Raw genomic sequence first — 18,841 nt, 5'->3', positions numbered from 1 at the left:
TCCTGGTCGTGCACATGCAGGAGTCTGACTGCCTCCCTGTTTCCAGCTTCAGAAAAAAAAAAAATACAAATTATTCAAGTTCAGCCAGAATAATTCTCAAATAAGTTTAAAGAAAAATAAGAAAATATAGATGATTGCTTGTCAGGGTCATCTTGTTTAAAACAGAACTCTACTTCCCTGATGCCAAACCTTGCCCCTGCTGTGTATTCTGTTTTTAATTTATCCATTCAGTTGCATAAACCAGAAACCTGAACAATCTTCCTGAGGCAACTACTTTTGCCTATGCACCAAAATCTAGCCATTCCAGCTCCAAAATCATTTGTATCCATAGCTCTCTCTCTAACCCCACTGCAACAATCTTAAATAAGGTACATAGATTTAATTCCCAGATGATTAGATTACCATTCTGGTTTTTTTTCTTTTTTTTTTCCTTTATTATTAAATATAATGGGGTTACATTGATCAATCAGGGTACATATGTTCAGAGAAAACATCTCCAGGTTACTTTGACATTTGATTATGTTACATGCCCATCACCCAAAGTCAAATTGTCTTCCGTCACCTTCTATCTGGTTTTCTTTGTGCCCCTCATCTCCTCAGCCTCCTCCCTCTCCTCCTTTCCTCCCCAGCCCCCCGTAACCACCACATTCTTGTCCATGTCCCTGAGTCTCATTTTTATGTCCCACCTATGTTTGGAATCGTATAGTTCTTAGTTTTTTCTGATTTACTTATTTCACTCAGTATAATGTTATCAAGGTTCATTCATTTTGTTGTAAATGATCTGATGTCATCATTTCTTATGGCTGAGTAGTATTCCATAGTGTATATGTGCCACATCTTCTTTATCCAGTCATCTATTAAAGGGCTTTTTGGTTGTTTCCATGACTGTCTTGGCCACTGTGAACAATACTGCAATGAACATGGGGCTACATGTGTCTTTACGTACCAGTGTGTTTGAGTTTTGGGGGTATATACCCAGTAGAGGAATTGCTGGGTCATAAGGTAGTTCTATTCTTAATTTTTTGAGGAACCACCATACTTTCTTCCATAATGGTTGTACTACTTTACATTCCCACCAACAGTAGATGAGGCTTCCTTTTTCTCCACAGGCTCTCCAACACTTGTTATTACCTGTCTTGTTGATAACAGCTAATCTAATAGATGTGAGGTGGTATCTCATTGTAGTTTTGATTTGCATTTCTCTAATAGCTAATGAAGATGAGCATCTTTTCATATATCTGTTGGCCATTTGTTTTCGTCCTGGGAGAAGTGTCTGTTAATGTCATCTTCCCATTTTTTTATTGGATTGTTTGTTTGTTGTTGAGTTTTATGCATTCTTTGTACCATTTTATGTTTAAAACACTCAACAAAATGAGTATAGAAGAAAAATATCTCAACATAATAAAGGCCATTTATGATAAACCATCAGCTAATATCATATTAAATGGCATAAAACTGAGGACTTTTCCCCTAAAATCAGGAACAAGACAGGTTGTCCACTCTCTCTACTCTTATTCAGCATAGTGCTGAAAGTTCTAGCCAGAGCAATCAGACAAGAGAAAGAAATAAAAAACATTCATATTGGAAAAGAAGAAGTAAAGGTTTCACTTTTTGCAGATGATATGATCCTATACATTGAAAACCCCAAAGACTCCACAAAAAGACTACTAGAAACAGTAAACCAGTACAGTAAGGTCGCAGGATACAAAATTAATATACAAAAGTCCATAGCCTTCCTATATGCCAACAATGAAACATCAGAAAATGAACTCAAAAAAATAATCCCCTTCATGGTTGCAACAAAAAAAATACCTAGGAATAAACATAACAAAGAATGTAAAGGACCTATATAATGAAAATTATAAAGCTTTGTTAAGGGAAATAGAAAAAGATACAATGAAATGGAAAAATATTTCTTGTTCTTGGATAGGAAGAATAAATATAGTCAAAATGACTATATTACCCAAAGTGATATACAAATTTAATGCAATTTCCATCAAAATTCTAATGTCATTTTTTAAAGAAATGGAACAGAAAATTATCAGGTTTATATGGAACTATAAAAATCCCTGAATAGCCTGACCAGGCAGTGGCACAGTAGATAGAGCATCAGACTGGGATGCAGAGGAACCAAGTTCAAGACCCCGAGGTCACCAGCTTGAGCGCGGGCTCATCTGGTTTGAGCAAAAGCTTACCAGCTTGGACCCAAGGTTGCTGGCTTGAGCAAGGGGTTACTCGGTCTGCTGAAGTCTCACAGTCAAGGCACAAATAAGAAAGCAATCAATGAACAATTAAGGTCTCACAAGGAAAAACTGATGATTGATGCTTCTCATCTCTCTCCGTTCCTGTCTGTCTGTCCCTGTCTATCCCTTTCTCTGACTCTCTCTCTGTTCCTGAAAAAAAAAAAAAACCTGAATAGCCAAAGCAATCCTAAGGAAAAAGAACGAAGCTGAGAGCATTACAATACCTGACTTCAAATTATATTATAGAGCCACAATAATCAAAACAGCATGGTATTAGCAGAAAAATCGACACTCAGATCAATGGAACAGAATAGAAAGTCCAGAATAAAACCACACATATATGGTCAATTTTTGATAAAGGGGCCAACAACACACAATGGAGAAGAAAAAACCTCTTCCACAAATGGTGCTGGAAAAACTGGAAAAACCACATGCAAAAGAATAAAACTTGACTACAGTTTGTCCCCTTGTAATAAAATTAATTCAAAATGGATGAAAGACCTAAATATAAGACCTGAAGCAATAAATCATATAGAAGAAAACATAAGTACTAAACTCATGGACCTTGGCCATAAAGAGCACTTTATGAATTTACTTCAATGGCAAGGGAAATGAAGGCAAAGATAATTGAATAGGACCACATCTGACTAAGAAGCTTCTGCACAGCAAGAGAAACTGACAACAAAACAGACAGCCAACTAATTGGGAGATGATATTTTCTAACAACAGCTCAGATAAGGACTTAATATCCAAAATATACATAGATTACCATTTTTACCAGCACTCTGCTCCCAGCACAACCACTGTGAAAGGATTGTGAATTGAGTGCAATTTGTTTAAATAGGAAAAAGCCATGATACATGAATGTCAAACAATCATGTATCACTCATATATAATACCAACTGTTCAGGAGGATACCTAAGTTTTATTAGTAGTTTCTAAAACAACTGGAACTTTTATGTAGTTATGTAATGAAGGCAGTCTATTGCTCATTTTTCTTTAGTTAACAAATATTTATTGAATATCTATTGAGTATTTTTGTGATATTTTTTCTTTAAACATCATTCTTTTGATACATTGGCATGGCTGATGTATCATAAATTTCTCTGTAAGTAATTCTGGATTTGTTATAAGAAAAAAATGGATGCTATTTTGAATAGCATCACTTGATTTTAAAGTTCTTAATATGTTTTCTGACTTTTTAACTATATGCCCTCTCTCAGTTCAAATAAGTATCAAAAAGCAGTAGAATAAAAAAGATAAGAGAAGGTTAAGCAATATATTTGTTTTCTACTTTTGATGCAAAACTTTACTACAACTTTTGCCTTTTTCATCTTCCCCACAAAGTATATACAAATCATTTTCTATTTTTCCCAAGTAGAAAAAATGAATAGAGATAAATTTATCAATTAATAAATTATATCATATTTATATTTTGATATAAAACATGACCCCAAAACAGTATTTTTTAAAATGATCTGGGATCTTAATTGCGTATCTTGTAACTAACCTGTACTTCATACTTAATTGAAAGTTAAGAAAGTTAAGCATCTAATATTTGGCACTGAAGTATACAAACATTGGCTGCACGCAGGTCTGCAACTTTTTTTTCTGGCTAATATGAGACATTTTTGCAATTCACATAAAGCTTAACTTTCAATGAAATAGTCTCTGTAGGTTCCCTGTTCCATTTAAAGAGAACAGACCAAACAGCCCACTTTCAGACAGTTCTTTGCCTCCTCTGGTATTAGAAAATGGTCTGCAAAAAGCTTTGCTGAGGGGAAAATTGTTTAGAAAAGAAAAAAACCATTACATTTTCACCAGAGGGATACAATCTAGAATATCTTATCTTTAATTTTCTTTCTTTCTCAGATATTATATCCATATGCTTGTATTAGTATTCAACATGTAATTTGATTAAATACTCTATTTACATGCCTAATGGTTCCAGCGCATAATGATCATGCTCCCTTTGTAGAATTGGAATATCTTTTAAACCCCCCTTAAGTAATGCATTTGGTAAAATTTAGCATTAATTTTCTAAGTACTGAAATAATAATAAGAAAGAAATCCTAAAAGGGGGAACAGAGATCAAAGTATTAAGAAAGAATAATGAGAAGAAAAGTAGACAAAATAATAAATGAAAAGAACATTGTGGCTGTTAGATATTTTGAACACACTCCAGCATCTACTCACATAGAAACTGGAAAGCCTAGTCATCTACAAGAATGGAGAAGCCTTTTTGGCTATCATAAATGGTAACTACTCAGCCACAGCCATAATGCAGTGGCTATCATTGTTGGCTGGGTACCCCTGGTTTGGGTGTTGCTCCTATACAATGCCTAAGAAGATTATCTTATCTTATAGTTTGTTTTTTTGTTTACCTTGGGACATCCAATGGTTTACAAAATTGTTAGTTTGGGAAAACTAAAGGTATATAATAGAAAAAACTGCCTTTGGTTAAGTAGCAAGTAGTCTACATAAACACATCCCAAAATATAAATGGACTGGTTGTGGTTCATTTAACAAATATTTACTCCAAAGTCATTGAATTCCCATTCTTTGCCAGGTGTACAAAGTTTATTGTCCCCAACTTGATGTTGACCCACCTGTTCTTTTCTCACTGTTCTTGTCTCTAAGCCATTCTGTTCACAACTGAAGTGCACACGAGCAGTGCTCTAATATAAACACTGCAAGGAGAAATCCCTGAAAATTCTCATCTTTAAATAGAGAGGTACTTTCACATACTGGAGTGAACATGGATTTTAGATACTAACAGACTGATTTTAAATCCTGGATTTGACTCTCATCACTATGTATCCTCAACTCGTTCAGCTATAAAATAAGAATGAGAATTATACCCTTCTCATAGAGTCTTTACAAAAAGATTACATATATGAGAAATATATAGAACCTAGTAGGTATTCAATAAACAAAAGTTATTTTGAAATACAAACATCCTCTCTCAAAGTCTTAGGATTTTATTTGTACTTCTGGTCAAACAGCCATAGTACAAATTCATGTCTCATGGGTACCACAGACATTGTGTATATTCTGTGCAGTTTCCTTTATGTGTCAGTCAGTGGCTTTAAGTGGGGAAAAAATTATTTTTCAACCTTAGTTTCTGAATCTTTCCCAATACCCCAACAGCTTACCACAGTATCTAGTTCCTGCTTTTCACTTTAGTGTGCCTATTTTCCTTTCCTTTTCCCCATCAATTTTGCCAAAAAGAAACTTTAGAAAATAAAAAAAGAAAGAAAAACTACCTGCACCTAGAATTTAGTTTAGACTGAACTGCAAGTGGTTCTCTTCCCACCACGTGAAGGGTACACGATTAGCAGAGCCATAAACCCTGTTATGGAGATACATACTCACAGGACACACCGCTCAGCACCCGCTGTTTTCTCACACACCTGTTCTCAGGCATGTCCCTGCTGTACTGGGGCAAGGCCATCAGAAGTTCCAGTGTTTTTCAGAGAAGCAGATCTCTAGATCTATATACGTAGCTAAATTATTTTGAGTGAAAAAATATAAAAATTGAAAAGTTACATATCTCTTCATATCTGTGCTATTTATATACATTTAAAAATATACACAACATATTGAATTATATTTTGTTAAGACTACATATATATTCAAGATCATACAAAAAGCACATTAGAATGAGTGCTTAAAGGGACAAAGGAATTAGAAACAGGACTGAGAAATAAAAAGAAAAAATAAAACAAAATAGTGGAAATGTACAGATGAATTAATTTAAACATTATTAAGTAGAGGTAGTTTAACTACCATTATTTCAGGAAGATAATTCAAGCAAATGTATTAGTTATGTTAGGCTAAACTCAGCTGCACTAATAAACCCTCAAGATGGAAATATTACTTTTATTGTTATTACAGAGCTGATGTTATAGAATTTGACCTGAATCTGGAAGCTTTGGGGCTCCTTAAGACTAAACAACAAAATTACTTACCCAGTTCCTCATTGCACTGGTTTTCATAAGACTTTCTGACATGGAAGGTCACAATTATAAAACAATACAGAGAGGAGGCCAGATTGTGTGCCTATCTTCTGTGAGCAGCTAGTTCCGAAAGAGAAAAGAGAGAAAAGGAGGTTTAATCTTTGTTCTGTTTGGCCCTTCAACCCACCAGTCAGATTAAGTCATTGCTCTCCCTTTATGAAGAGGAGTGAGGGAATGCAGAAAGCCCAGAGGAAAGCATTATGAGTAGTTTCACCATATACCCCCCAATTAGCTTTTTAATAGTCTTTTGCCACATGATTTTTGTGAGCTTAAAAAATTATAGAGAAGAAAGATGGTGACAGAGTAGGTGGAGGTTCCAACTGCCACCTCCCAGAACTAAATTGAATTACAAGTTAATTTAAGAACAATCATCTTGAAAAACCAACTTTGGACTTAACTAAGAGGAGTCTATAAGCAAGGATCATAGAAGAAGCCATACCAAGACTGGTAGGAAACATGGAGACACTGAAAGGGCTTCCCGCTCCCAGGAGCTGCGTCTGAGGATCCAAAGGGACTCTCACTGCTGGGAAGTTCACCCTGAGAGGTGTGGGTCAGCCCCAGGCCTGGAGCCCCAGCCTAGAGCCCCAGAGCCTAGAAGAGGCACCCAGATATCATTTAGCTGAGGCGCCCAGATATCATTTAGCTGTGAAAAGAGATGGGTTTCTATCCGTGAGAAAGAGACAGAGCTCTCAGAAAAAGACTCCATTTTAAAGGGCTTGCACAGAACACCTTGTTCAAAGCCACTTACCTGGGGCTCTGGCAGGGGAGAGTTGAGAGGACTGGAGTTGAGGAAGGAGAGTGTAAAGTTGGAGGCCCAGGGAGATACATTGTGGGGGATGGCCACCAGAACCCCTGTACTGAATCATTCTCTAGTACTGCAGTTGCCATCTTTCTTGGGTGGAGAGTCCCCTCTGAATGGCATCAGCCTGGGGAAAAGCAGCTGCTCCTCCCTTGGCAGTCTCTCCTACCCCAGTCATGGCAATGGGTCATTCTGAGAAGCCAGGAAGCAGGGGGCGTGACATTGACTCAGTTTTCTGGTGTTGAGACAGGAGCTCCTTCCACACACTCTCCAAAGTCTACCACACAGGAGACTCAGTTGAAACTATGGGCAGGCAGAACACATCTCTGCATCTCAGAGGCCACACCCACCAGAACCCTGGGGCCTCACCTTACTGAAGTCTGTGAAAAAAGTCTGGACAGACTAACACCTGGGGCCAAGGGCAGGAGCCACACCCACCACCCTTCCTAATGGCTGAATTTCTGCAGACTCTAGGCTCTAGCAGAGGTTTTTTTCAGCAGCTGAGTCCAACAAGCAGCCAGCAGACAGGCTGCAAGAGGCAAGACTCAGGGAAACTTGGCCATTTGAATGAACTTTCCCCAAGGAACAGAGTGGGTAAAAGCCAGTGCAGCTTGGTATTTCCATGTACACCTGGGTCCAACAGAGGCAGCCAAAAACTCTGAATTGCTTGTGGCTCCAAGAAAGTTGCTGAGGGCCAGTCACAGCAAGTGTCTCCCACTTGTCTGCACCGGGTTCCTGCTTGGGAGGCCTAGGTATGGCACATCCAGTGGTCAGCTATGGAAAGCATTGGTTCAGGACCTAACAACCCTTGCTAGAGTGTTATCATAAGGAAAAGCTACTCGCACCAGGCCCAACTGAGGCGAGTTCCAATCTCTGTAATCAGCACTGGCACAGCGGTTCATGTGCATTGGATAGGGTGGAGCTTCACAGTCAGCTGGCCTGGATGCTGGATATTCTGTCCTACTAGGCTAGATTCCACAGGGGAAGTGAAAGAAGCTTGAAACATGGACATTTAAACTGTGAGTACTTGTGAGCCTAGTGTTGGATCTAGTCGAGGGATCTAGCCATCTTCAGGAGGGGCATAGTCAGTGCCAGGAGAGGACTCTCTCAGTCTTTCTCCCTGAGCCCAGGGTCTCAACAACTGAAAGAACTTCTGCAGAGAGGACTGTCGGCCACACATGGTCTGAATCTGCTGCTCACCTTGTTGGGGAGAAATAAAATTTGAGTATCCAGCAGTGGCTGAGGGATCAAGCTCTGAAGTAGGGGCCACATTCCCTGTACTGACCTCCTGACCAAGAGACTCCTGAAGTAGTGGGTCCCACAAACTTTGTATTCACAACCTCAACAGCCCTAACCTAACAAACATGCAACCTGTAGAAGGGTGGGTTGAGTGAGGCCAGTCTGATCCCACACTACCATCTCACTACAGAAGACTCTGGGAAGACCGGGCAGCTGCAAAAGGAGGAGGAACAGCTGAAAAGTGGAGAAAAATCTGACAGAGCTTGGGGCTTTTATGGAGCTGTTGTCATCTCTAAGCAGGAGGAAGCTGATCCTTATACAAAGGTTGGCCCTTCCCATAGTACCCAGACACAGAAAAAGCAGACATAAACAGCAAAAAGTGCAGTAGCTGCCAACTGGTAGCCCACAGCAAGTTACAAACAGCTGATGCCAACCCAAAAAGAACTGGGGCAAACACTACTGGTAGTGGGTAGCAGAGAGCACCAACCCTAGACTCAACTACCTACACAAGCAGCACACCCAAAGGTAGAGTCTAGCAGGCACCAGACATTGTGGAGAATTAAAATGCCCAACAAGACAGACATTGTACAGTGTGTAATACACATGATCAAGGTTTACCCTTAGAGCCAGCCAGCCTGAAGAAATAATCATACCCACAAAAGGACCAATTACATCTACTACTCACATACAAGAGGGAAAATAATACACTCAAGAAGCAATCTTAGAACAAGAAAAACAATGGCCTAAAAGACAGTACCACCGAGGACATCTTATTTATAAAGACCACACAAAAATTTCAAAGTCAGGCCCTGGCCGGTTCGCTCAGTGGTAGAGCGTTGGCCTGGCGTGCAGAAGTCCCGGGTTCAATTCCCAGCCAGGGCACACAGGAGAAGTGCCCATCTGCTTCTCCACCCCTCCCCCTCTTCTTCCTCTCTGTCTCTCTCTTCCCCTCCCGCAGCCGAGGCTCCATTGGAGCAAAGATGGCCCGGGCGCTGGGGATGTCTCCTTGGCCTCTGCCTCAGGTGCTAGAGTGGCTCTGGTCACGACAGAGCGATGCCCTGGAGGGGCAGAGCATCGCCCCCTGGTGGGCAGAGCGTCGCCCCCTGGTGGGCATGCCGGGTGGATCCCGGTCGGGCGCATGCAGGAGTCTGTCTGACTGTCTCTCCCCATTTCCAGCTTCAGAGAAATACAAAGAAAAAAAATTTTCAAAGTCAGACAGCAGAGACAAAGACAAAATAAGCAGGCAGAGAAATGCAACCCAAACAAATCAACAAGAGAAAGCCCCAGAAAAAGAACTGAATGACATAAAAATAACCAAAATACTAGATCTAAAATTAAAAAAAAAATGATTTTTAGGATGCTCAAGGATCTTAGAGCAACAATGGACAGACGTAATGACCACTTAAATAAAGACATAGCAAGCATCAAAAAAAAAACACCATTGAAATCATAAAAAAAGAACCAGTCAGAAAAGACAAATACAATATCAGAAATGAAGATTGCACTAAAGAAATTAATAGTGGGCTGAATGAAGCAGAGGATCAAATCAGCGATTTAGAGGACAAGGTAAACGAAAGCATGAAAGCAGAGCAGCAGAAAGGAAAGAGGCTCAAAAAGTCTGAGGAAACTCTAAGAGAGTTCTGTGACAACATGAAGAGAAACAACATCCACATCATAGGGGTTCCTGAAGGAGAAGAAAACTAACCAGGAATAGAGAACCTGTTTGAAAAAATCATAGCTGAAAATTTTCCTAAATTGATGAGGGAAAAAGCCACACAAGTTCAAGATGCACAGAGAGTTCCATTAAGGAGGAACCCAAGGAGGCCTACACCAAGACATATCATAATTAAAGTGTGAAAGTTAAGAGACAAAGAAAAAATACTAAAAGCTGTAAGAGAAAAGCAGTTAATTACGTACAGAAGAGCCTCCATAAGGATGACATCTAACTTCTTAACAGAAACACTTGATGCCAAAAGAGATTGGCAATAAATATTCAAAGTGATGCAAAGCAAGAACCTACAACCAAGACTTCTAATACAGCAAAGCTATCATTTAAAATTGAAGGAGAAATAAAAAGCTTCTTAGACAAAAAAAAAAAAACTCAAGGAATTTATTATACCCAAACCAGTACTGCAAGAAATGTTAAGGGGGCTGCTGTAAAAATAACAAAGGGGGAAAAATAAATAAAAAGAGGATTGTAGATGTAAAAAATAAAGTAGCAATAAACAACTACATATCAATAATAACCTTAAATGTAAATGGATTAAATGCTCCAATCAAAAGACATAGGGTAGCTGCATGGATAAGAAAACAAGATTTATACATATGGTGTCTACAAGAGACCCACCTCAGAACAAAAGATACACATAGATAAAAAGTGAAGGGATGAAAAAAGGTATTTCACACAAATGAAAATTTTAAAAAAAGCTGGAGTAGCAATACTTATATCTGAAAAAATAGACTTTAAAACAAAGTTTATATTGTAAGGGATAAAGAAGGTCAGTACATAATGATAAAGGAAGCAATACAACAGGAGGATATAACCATTGTAAGTATCTATGCACCTAATATAGGAGCATCTAAACATATAAAGCAGATTTTGATGGGCATAAAGTGTGAGATCAACAGCAATACTATAATAGTAGGGGATTTTAATGCCCCAGTAACATCAATGGATACATCCTCCAGACAGAAAATTAACAAAGAGACAGCAGCCTTAAATAACACACTAGATCAACTGGATTTAATTGATATCTTCAGAACATTTCACCTCAAAGCAGAAGAATATACATTCTTTTCAAGTGCTCATAGTACATTCTCTAAGATAGACCACATGTTAAGACATAAAACGAGTCTCAATAAATTTAAGAAGACTGAAATCATATCAAGCATCTTCTCTGACCACAATGGCATGAAACTAGAATCAACTACAATAGAAAAACTAAAAACCATTCAAACACTTGGAGGCTAAATAGTATGTTATTAAATAACAAATGGGTTAACAACGAGATCAAGGAAGAAATAAAAAAATTTTTTGGAACAAATGAAAATGAACATACAACATCTCAAAAGTTATGGGACACAGCAAAAGCAGCCCTGAGAGAGAAGTTCATAGCATTACAGGCATACCTTAAGAAGCTATAAAAAGCTGAAGTAAACAACTTAACCCTTCATCTAAAAGGACTGAAAAAATAAAGAATAAAGCCCAAAGGAAGGAGAAGTAAGGAAATAATAAAGAGCAGAGCAGAAATAAATGATATAGAGGCTAAAAAAAAACAATACAGAAGATCAATGAAACAAAGAGCTAGTTTTTTGAACAGGTAAACAAGATTGATGAACCTTTACCAGACTCATCAAGAAAAAAAGAGAACTGAAATAAATAAAATTAGAAATGAAAGTGGAGAAGTGACAATGAACACAGCAGAAATACAAAGGATTGTAAGAAAATATGAACATTTGTATAAAAAAAGATTGTACAAACTAGGCAAAATGGATAAATTCCTAGAAACATATAATCTTGCAAAACTCAATCTGGAAGAATCAGAAAACCTAAACAGACCAATTACAACAAATGAAATAAACACAGTTATTTTTAAAAACCCAGAAAACAAAAGTCCTGGAATGGATGGCTTCAAAGGAAAATTTTACCAAATATTCAAAGAGAAACTAACACCTATCTTTCTCAAGCTATTTCAAAAATTCAAGAGGAGAGAAGACTTCCAAGCTCCTTTTATGAGGCAAGTATAATTCTCATTCCAAAACCAGGTAAAGACACTACAAAGAAAAAAACTATAGGCCAATATCCCTCATTAACTTAAATGCCAAAATTCTCAACAAAATATTAGCATACCAGATCCAGCAATACTTGAGAAAAATCATACATTATGATCAAGTGAGATTTATTCTGAGGAGGCAAGGCCGGTACAATGTTTGCAAATCAATCAATGTGATTCATCACATAAACAAAAGGATAAAAATGACATGATAACATCAATAGAGGCAGAAAAAGCATTTGATAAAATCCAGCACCCATTTATGATCAAAACTCTCAGAAAAGTGGGAATACGGGGAACATATCTCAACATGATAAAGCCCATCTATGACTGACACACAGACAACATCATACTCAATAGGCAAAAATTAAAAGCAATCCCCTTAAGATCAGGAACAAGGCAGGGTTACCCCCTTTCACCACTCTTATTCAACATAGTTCTGGACGTTCTAGCACAGCAATCAGACAAGAAGAAATAAAAGACATCCAAATTGGAAAAGAAGTAAAACTATCAGTATTTGCTGGTGCCATGATACTGTACATAGAAAACCCTAAAGTCTCAGTCAAAGACTACTAGACCTGACAAATGAATTCAGTGAGGTGGCAGGATATAAAATATGATATCAAATTAATATATAAAAATCAGTGGCATTTTTATACACCAACAATAAATTGTCTGAAAGAGAAATTAAAGAAACAATCCCCTTCACTACTGCAACAAAAAAATAATGTGCCTAGGAGTAAATTCAACCAAGGAGATAAAGAACTTGTACTTGGAAAATTATAAAACACTGATAAAAGAAATCAAGGAAGATAAAAATAAGTGGAAGCATATATCATGTTCATGTATAGGAAGAATAAACATCATTAAAACATCTATACTACCCAAAGCAATCTATAAATTCAATGCAATACTGATTAAAATACAAATGGCATACTTCAAAGATATAGGACAAATATTCCAAAAATTTATATGAACCAAAAAAGAACATGAAATAGCCTCAGCAATCTTGAAAAGGAAGAATAAAGTAGGAGGTATTACACTTCCTGATATCTAATTATACTGCAAGGCCATTGTACTCAAAAAGCTTGGTACTGGCATAAGAACAGGCATACAGATCAATGGAACAGAACAGAGCACCCAGAAATAAACCCAAACCTTTATGGACAATTGATATTTGACAAAGGAGGTAAGAACATATAATTGAGTAAATACAGCCTGTTTAACAAATGGTGTGGGGAAAATTGGACAGCTACATGCAAAAAAATGAAACTAGAACACCAGCTTACACTATTCACAAAAATAAACTCAAAGTGAATAAAAGAATTAAATGTGCCTGACCAGGTGGTGGCACAGTAGATAGAGTGTCGAACTGGGATGCAGTGGACCCAGATCGAGACCCTGAAGTCTCCAGCTTGAGCGCAGGCTCACCTGGTTTGAGCAAAAAGCTCACCAGCTTGGAAAAAGTTGCTGGCTTGAGCTAGGAGTTACTCGGTCTGCTGAAGGACCACAGTCAAGGCACATATGAAAAATCAATCAATAAACAGTTAAGGTGTTGCAACAAAAAACTGATGATTGATGCCTCTCATCTCTCTCCATTCCTGTCTGTCTGTACCTCTATATCCCTCTCTCTGAGTCTCCCTCTGTCTCTGTCAAAAAAAAAAAGAAATGTAATTCATGAAACTATTAACATCTTGAAAGGAAACATAGACAGTAAACTCTCCGATATCTCTCATAGCAATGTTTTCATTGATTTATCTCCATCAGCAATTGAAATAAAGAACAGGATGAACATATAGGACTATATCAAACTAAAAAGTTTTTGCACAGCAAAAGACACCATGAACAAAATAAAAAGACAATCCACACAATGGGAGAACATATTTACCAATATGTCTGATAAGGGGTTAATAACCAAAATTTATAAAGACCTTCTAAAACTCAACACCAGGAAAGTAAACAATTCAATTAAAAAATGGGCAAAGGCCCTGGCCGGTTGGCTCAGTGGTAGAGCATCGGCCTGGTGTACAGGAGTCCCGGGTTGGATTCCTGGCCAGGGCACATGGGAGAAGCACCAATCGGCTTCTCCACCCCTCCTTCTCTCTTTCTTGTCTGTCACTCTCTTCCCCTCCTGCAGCCAAGGCTCCACTGGAGAAAAGTTGACCTGGGCGCTGAGAATGGCTCTGTGGCCTCTGCCTCAGGTGCTAGAATGGCTCTGGTTGCAACAGAGCAATGACCCACATGGGCAGAGTATTGTCCCCTGGTGGGCATGCTGGGTGGATCCCAATCAGGCGCATGAGGGAGTCTGTCTGACTGCCTTCTCGTTTCCAACTTCAGAAAAATATAAATAAATAAATGGCAAAAGAACTGAATAGAAACTTCTCCAAAGAGGACATACAAATGGCCAATAGGCATATGAAAAAATTTTCAACCTCACTAATCATCAGAGAAATGCAAATAAAAACCACAATGAGATACCACTTCACACCTGTCAGAATGGTGCTCATCAACAAAATAAAACAAAATAAGTGATGGCACATAACAATTCTTAATATATATGCACCAAACCAAGGAGCACCAAAATATATAAGACAGCTACTTATTGACCTAAAAACAAAAACTGACAAAAATACAGTCATACTTGGAGACCTCAATACACTGCTGACGGCTCTAGATCGGTCATCTAAACAGAGAATCAATAAAGATATATTGGCCTTAAACAAAACACTAGAGCACCTGGATATGATAGACATCTACAGGACATTTTATCCCAAAGTGACAAAGTATACATTTTTCTCCAGTGTACATGGATCATTCTCAAGAATTGACCATATGTTGGGCCACAAAAACAATATCAGCAAATTCAGAAAAATCAAAGTTGTACCAAGCATATTTTCTGATCATAAAGCCTTGAAACTAAAATTCAACTGCAAAAAAAAGGGGAAAACCCCACAAAAATGTAGAAACTAAACAACATATTTTTAAAAAATTATTGGGTCAAAGAAGAAATAAGCACAGAGATCAAAAGATATATACAGACAAATGAAAATACAATACGACATATCAGAATCTATGGGATGCAGCAAAACCAGTGATAAGAGGAAAGTTCATATCACTTCAGGCCTATATGAACAAAAAAGAGAGAGCCCAAGCGAACCACTAAACTTCACACCTTAAGGAACTGAAAAAAGAAGTACAAAGACAACCCAAAACCAGCTGAAGAAAGGAGATAATAAAAATCAGAGCAGAAATAAAAGAAATAGAGAACAAAAAAACTATAGAAAAAATTAATAGAACAAGGAGCTGGTTCTTTGAAAAGATCAACAACTGGCCTGTGGTGGTGCAGTGGGTAAAGCATCAACCTGAAACACTGAAAAGATCAACAAAATTGACAAACCCTGGGCAAGACTTACCAAGGAAAAAAGAGAAAGAACTCATATAAACAAAATTCAAAATGAAAGAGGAGAAATCACTATGACATCATAGATATACAAAGAATTATTGTAGAATACTATGAAAAACTTTATGCCACTAAATTCAACAATCTAGAAGAAATGGATAAATTCCTAGAACAATACAACCTTCCTAGACTGAGTCAAGAAGAAACAGAAAGCCTAAACAGACCAATTAGTAGAAAAGAAATAGAAAAAACTATTAAAAACCTCCCCAATAATAAAAGTCCAGGCCCAGACGGTTATACTAGCGAATTCTATCAAACAGTCAAAGAAGACTAGGTTTCTATTCTACTGAAAGTCTCCCAAAAAATTGAAGAAGAAGCAATACTTCCAAACACATTTTATGAGGCCAACATAACCCTCATACCAAAACCGGGCAAAGACAGCACAAAAAAAGAAAACTACAGACCAATATTTCTAATGAATACAGATGATAAAATACTAAACAAAATACTAGCAAATCAAATACAACAACATATTAAAAAAATAATATATCATGATCAAGTAGGACTCATCCCAGAATCTCAAGGATAGTTCAACATATGTAAAACGGTTAACGTAATACACCATATCAACAAAACAAAGAAAAAAAACCACATGATCTTATCAATATATGCAGAAAAGACATTCGATAAAATACAACACAATTTTATGTTTAAGACTTTCAACAAAATGGGTATAGAAGAAAAATATCTCAACATGATAAAGGCCATATATGATAAACCATCAGCTAACATCATATTAAATGGCACAAAACTGAAGGCTTTCCCCCTTAAATCAGGAACAAGACAGGGTTGGCCACTCTCTCCACTTTTATTTAATGTGGTACTAGAGGTTCTGGCCAGAGCAATCAGACAAGACAAAGAAATAAAAGGCATCCATATCAGAAAAAAAGTAGTAAAGGTATCACTTTTTGCAGATGATATGACCCTATACATCAAAAACCCCAAAGAATCTACAAAAAGACTACTAGAAACAATAAGCCAATACAGTAAGGTCACAGGATACAAAATTAACATACAAAAGTCCATAGCCTTTCTATATACCAACAATGAAACATTTGAGAACAAACTCAAAAAAATAATCCCCTTCACAATTGCAACAAAAAAATAAAATAAAATACCTAGGAACAAACATAACAAAGAATGTAAAGAACTTATATAATGGAAACTACAAAGAATTGTTAAGGGAAATTGAAAAAGATACAATAAGATGGAAGAATATTCTTTGCTCTTGGATAGGAAGACTAAATATAATCAAGATGGCCATATTACCCAAAGCAATATACAAATTTAATGCAATTCCCATCAAAATTCCAATGATATTTTTTAAAGAAATGTAACAAATATTTATCAGATTTATATGGAACTATAAAAAACCCCGAATAGCCAAAGCAATCCTAAAGAAAAAGAATGAAACTGGAGGCATTACAATACCTGACTTCAAACAATATTATTGAGCCACGACAATTAAAACAGCATGGTATTGGCAGAAAAATAGACATTCAGACCAATGGAACAGAATAGAAAGTCCAGAAATAAAACCACATATATATGGTCAAATAATTTTTGACAAAGGGGCCAACAACACACAATGGAGAAGAAAAAGCCTCTTCAACAAATGGTGCTGGGAAAACTGGAAAGCCACATGCAAAAGAATGAAACTCAACTACAGTTTTTCCCCTTGTACTAAAATTAATTCAAAATGGATCAAAGACCTAAATATAAGACCTGAAACAATAAAGTAAATAGAAGAAGACATGTGTACTAAACTCATGGACCTTGGTTTTAAAGAGCATTTTATGAATTTGACTCCAAAGGCAAGGGAAGTAAAGGCAAAAATAAATGAATGAGACTACGTCAGACTAAGAAATTTTTGCTCAGCAAGAGAAACTGACAACACAATAAACAGACAGCCAACTAAATGGGAAATGATATTTTCAAACAACAGCTCAGATAAGGGCCTAATATCCAAAATTTACAAAGAACTCATAAAACTCAACAACAAACAAACAATCCAATAAAAAAATGGGAAGAGGACATGAACAGACACTTCTCCCAGGAAGAAATACAAATAGCCAACAGATATATGAAAAGATGCTCATCTTCATTAGTTATTAGAGAAATGCAAATCAAAACTGCAATGAGATACCACCTCACACCTGTTAGATTAGCTATTATTAACAAGACAGGTAATAGCAAATGTTGGAGAGGCTATGCAGAAAAAGGAACCCTCATTCTCTGTTGGTGGGGATGTAAAGTAGTACAACCATTATGAAAGAAAGTATGGTGGTTCCTCAAAAAACTGAAAATAGAACTACCTTATGACCCAGCAATCCTTCTACTGGGTATATACCCAAAAAACTCAGAAACATTGATACATAAAGACACATGCAGCCCCATGTTCATTGCAGCATTGTTCACAGTGGACAAGACATGGAAACAACCAAAAAGCCCGTTAATATATGACTGGATAAAGAATATGTGGCACATATACACTATGGAATACTACTCAGCCATAAAAAATGATGCCATTGAATCATTTACAACAAAATGGTGGGATCTTGATAACATTATACGAAGTGAAATAAATAAATCAGAAAAAAACAAGAACTGCATTATTCCATACGTAGGTGGGACATAAAAATGAGACTAAGAGACATTGATAAGAGTGTCGTGGTTACGGGGAGCGGGGGAAGGTAGAGGAAAAGGGGGAGGGGCAGGGGCACAATGAAAACTAGATAGAAGGTGACAAAGGACAATCTGACTTTGGGTGATGGATATGCAACATAATTGATTGACAAGATAACCTAGACATGTTTTCTTTGAACATATGTACCCTGATTTATTGATGTCACTCTAGTAAAATTAATAAAAAATAAATAAACAAATAAATAAATAAATAAAAATAAGTGCTGGTGAGGATGTGGCAAAAAGGGAACCCTACTGCACTGCTGATGGGAATATAGACTGGTGCAGCCACTATGAAGAACTGTATGGGGATTCCTCAAGAAATTAAAAATGGAACTGTCTTTTGACCTAGCCATGTGACTTCTAGAAATATATCCTAAGAGCACCATATCACTGATTCAAAAGAAGATATGCACTCTTATGTTTATTGCAGCATGTTTACAATAGCCAAGATCTGGAAACAGCCCAAGTGTCTGTCAGTGGACCAGTGGATTAAAAAACAATGGTACATATATGCAATGGAATACTACACAGCTCTGAAAAAGAAGGAAACCTTACCTTTTGTGACATGGATAGACCTGGAGATGATTATGCTAAGTGAAATAAGCTAGGCAGAGAAAGAC

General features: G+C 37.2%; 1 long non-coding RNA gene across 1 annotated transcript in view; it reads right to left on the bottom strand.

Moving 5' to 3' along the window:
- The window catches only part of LOC136335106 (uncharacterized), a 63,716-nt gene extending 57,387 nt beyond the window's left edge, over positions 1-6,329 (bottom strand). The window contains exons 1-2 of the long non-coding RNA XR_010731268.1: positions 6,215-6,329; positions 5,619-5,749 (exon numbers count right to left, since the gene is read on the bottom strand). This is a non-coding gene — a long non-coding RNA (uncharacterized lncRNA). The remainder of the gene's footprint in view (positions 1-5,618; positions 5,750-6,214) is intronic.
- Positions 6,330-18,841: the final 12,512 nt, after the last annotated feature.

The sequence above is a fragment of the Saccopteryx bilineata genome, chromosome 4 (assembly GCF_036850765.1).
Source record: "Saccopteryx bilineata isolate mSacBil1 chromosome 4, mSacBil1_pri_phased_curated, whole genome shotgun sequence".
In the NCBI taxonomy this organism is placed as follows: domain Eukaryota; kingdom Metazoa; phylum Chordata; class Mammalia; order Chiroptera; family Emballonuridae; genus Saccopteryx; species Saccopteryx bilineata.
This window is presented reverse-complemented; position numbering and strand designations above follow the sequence as displayed.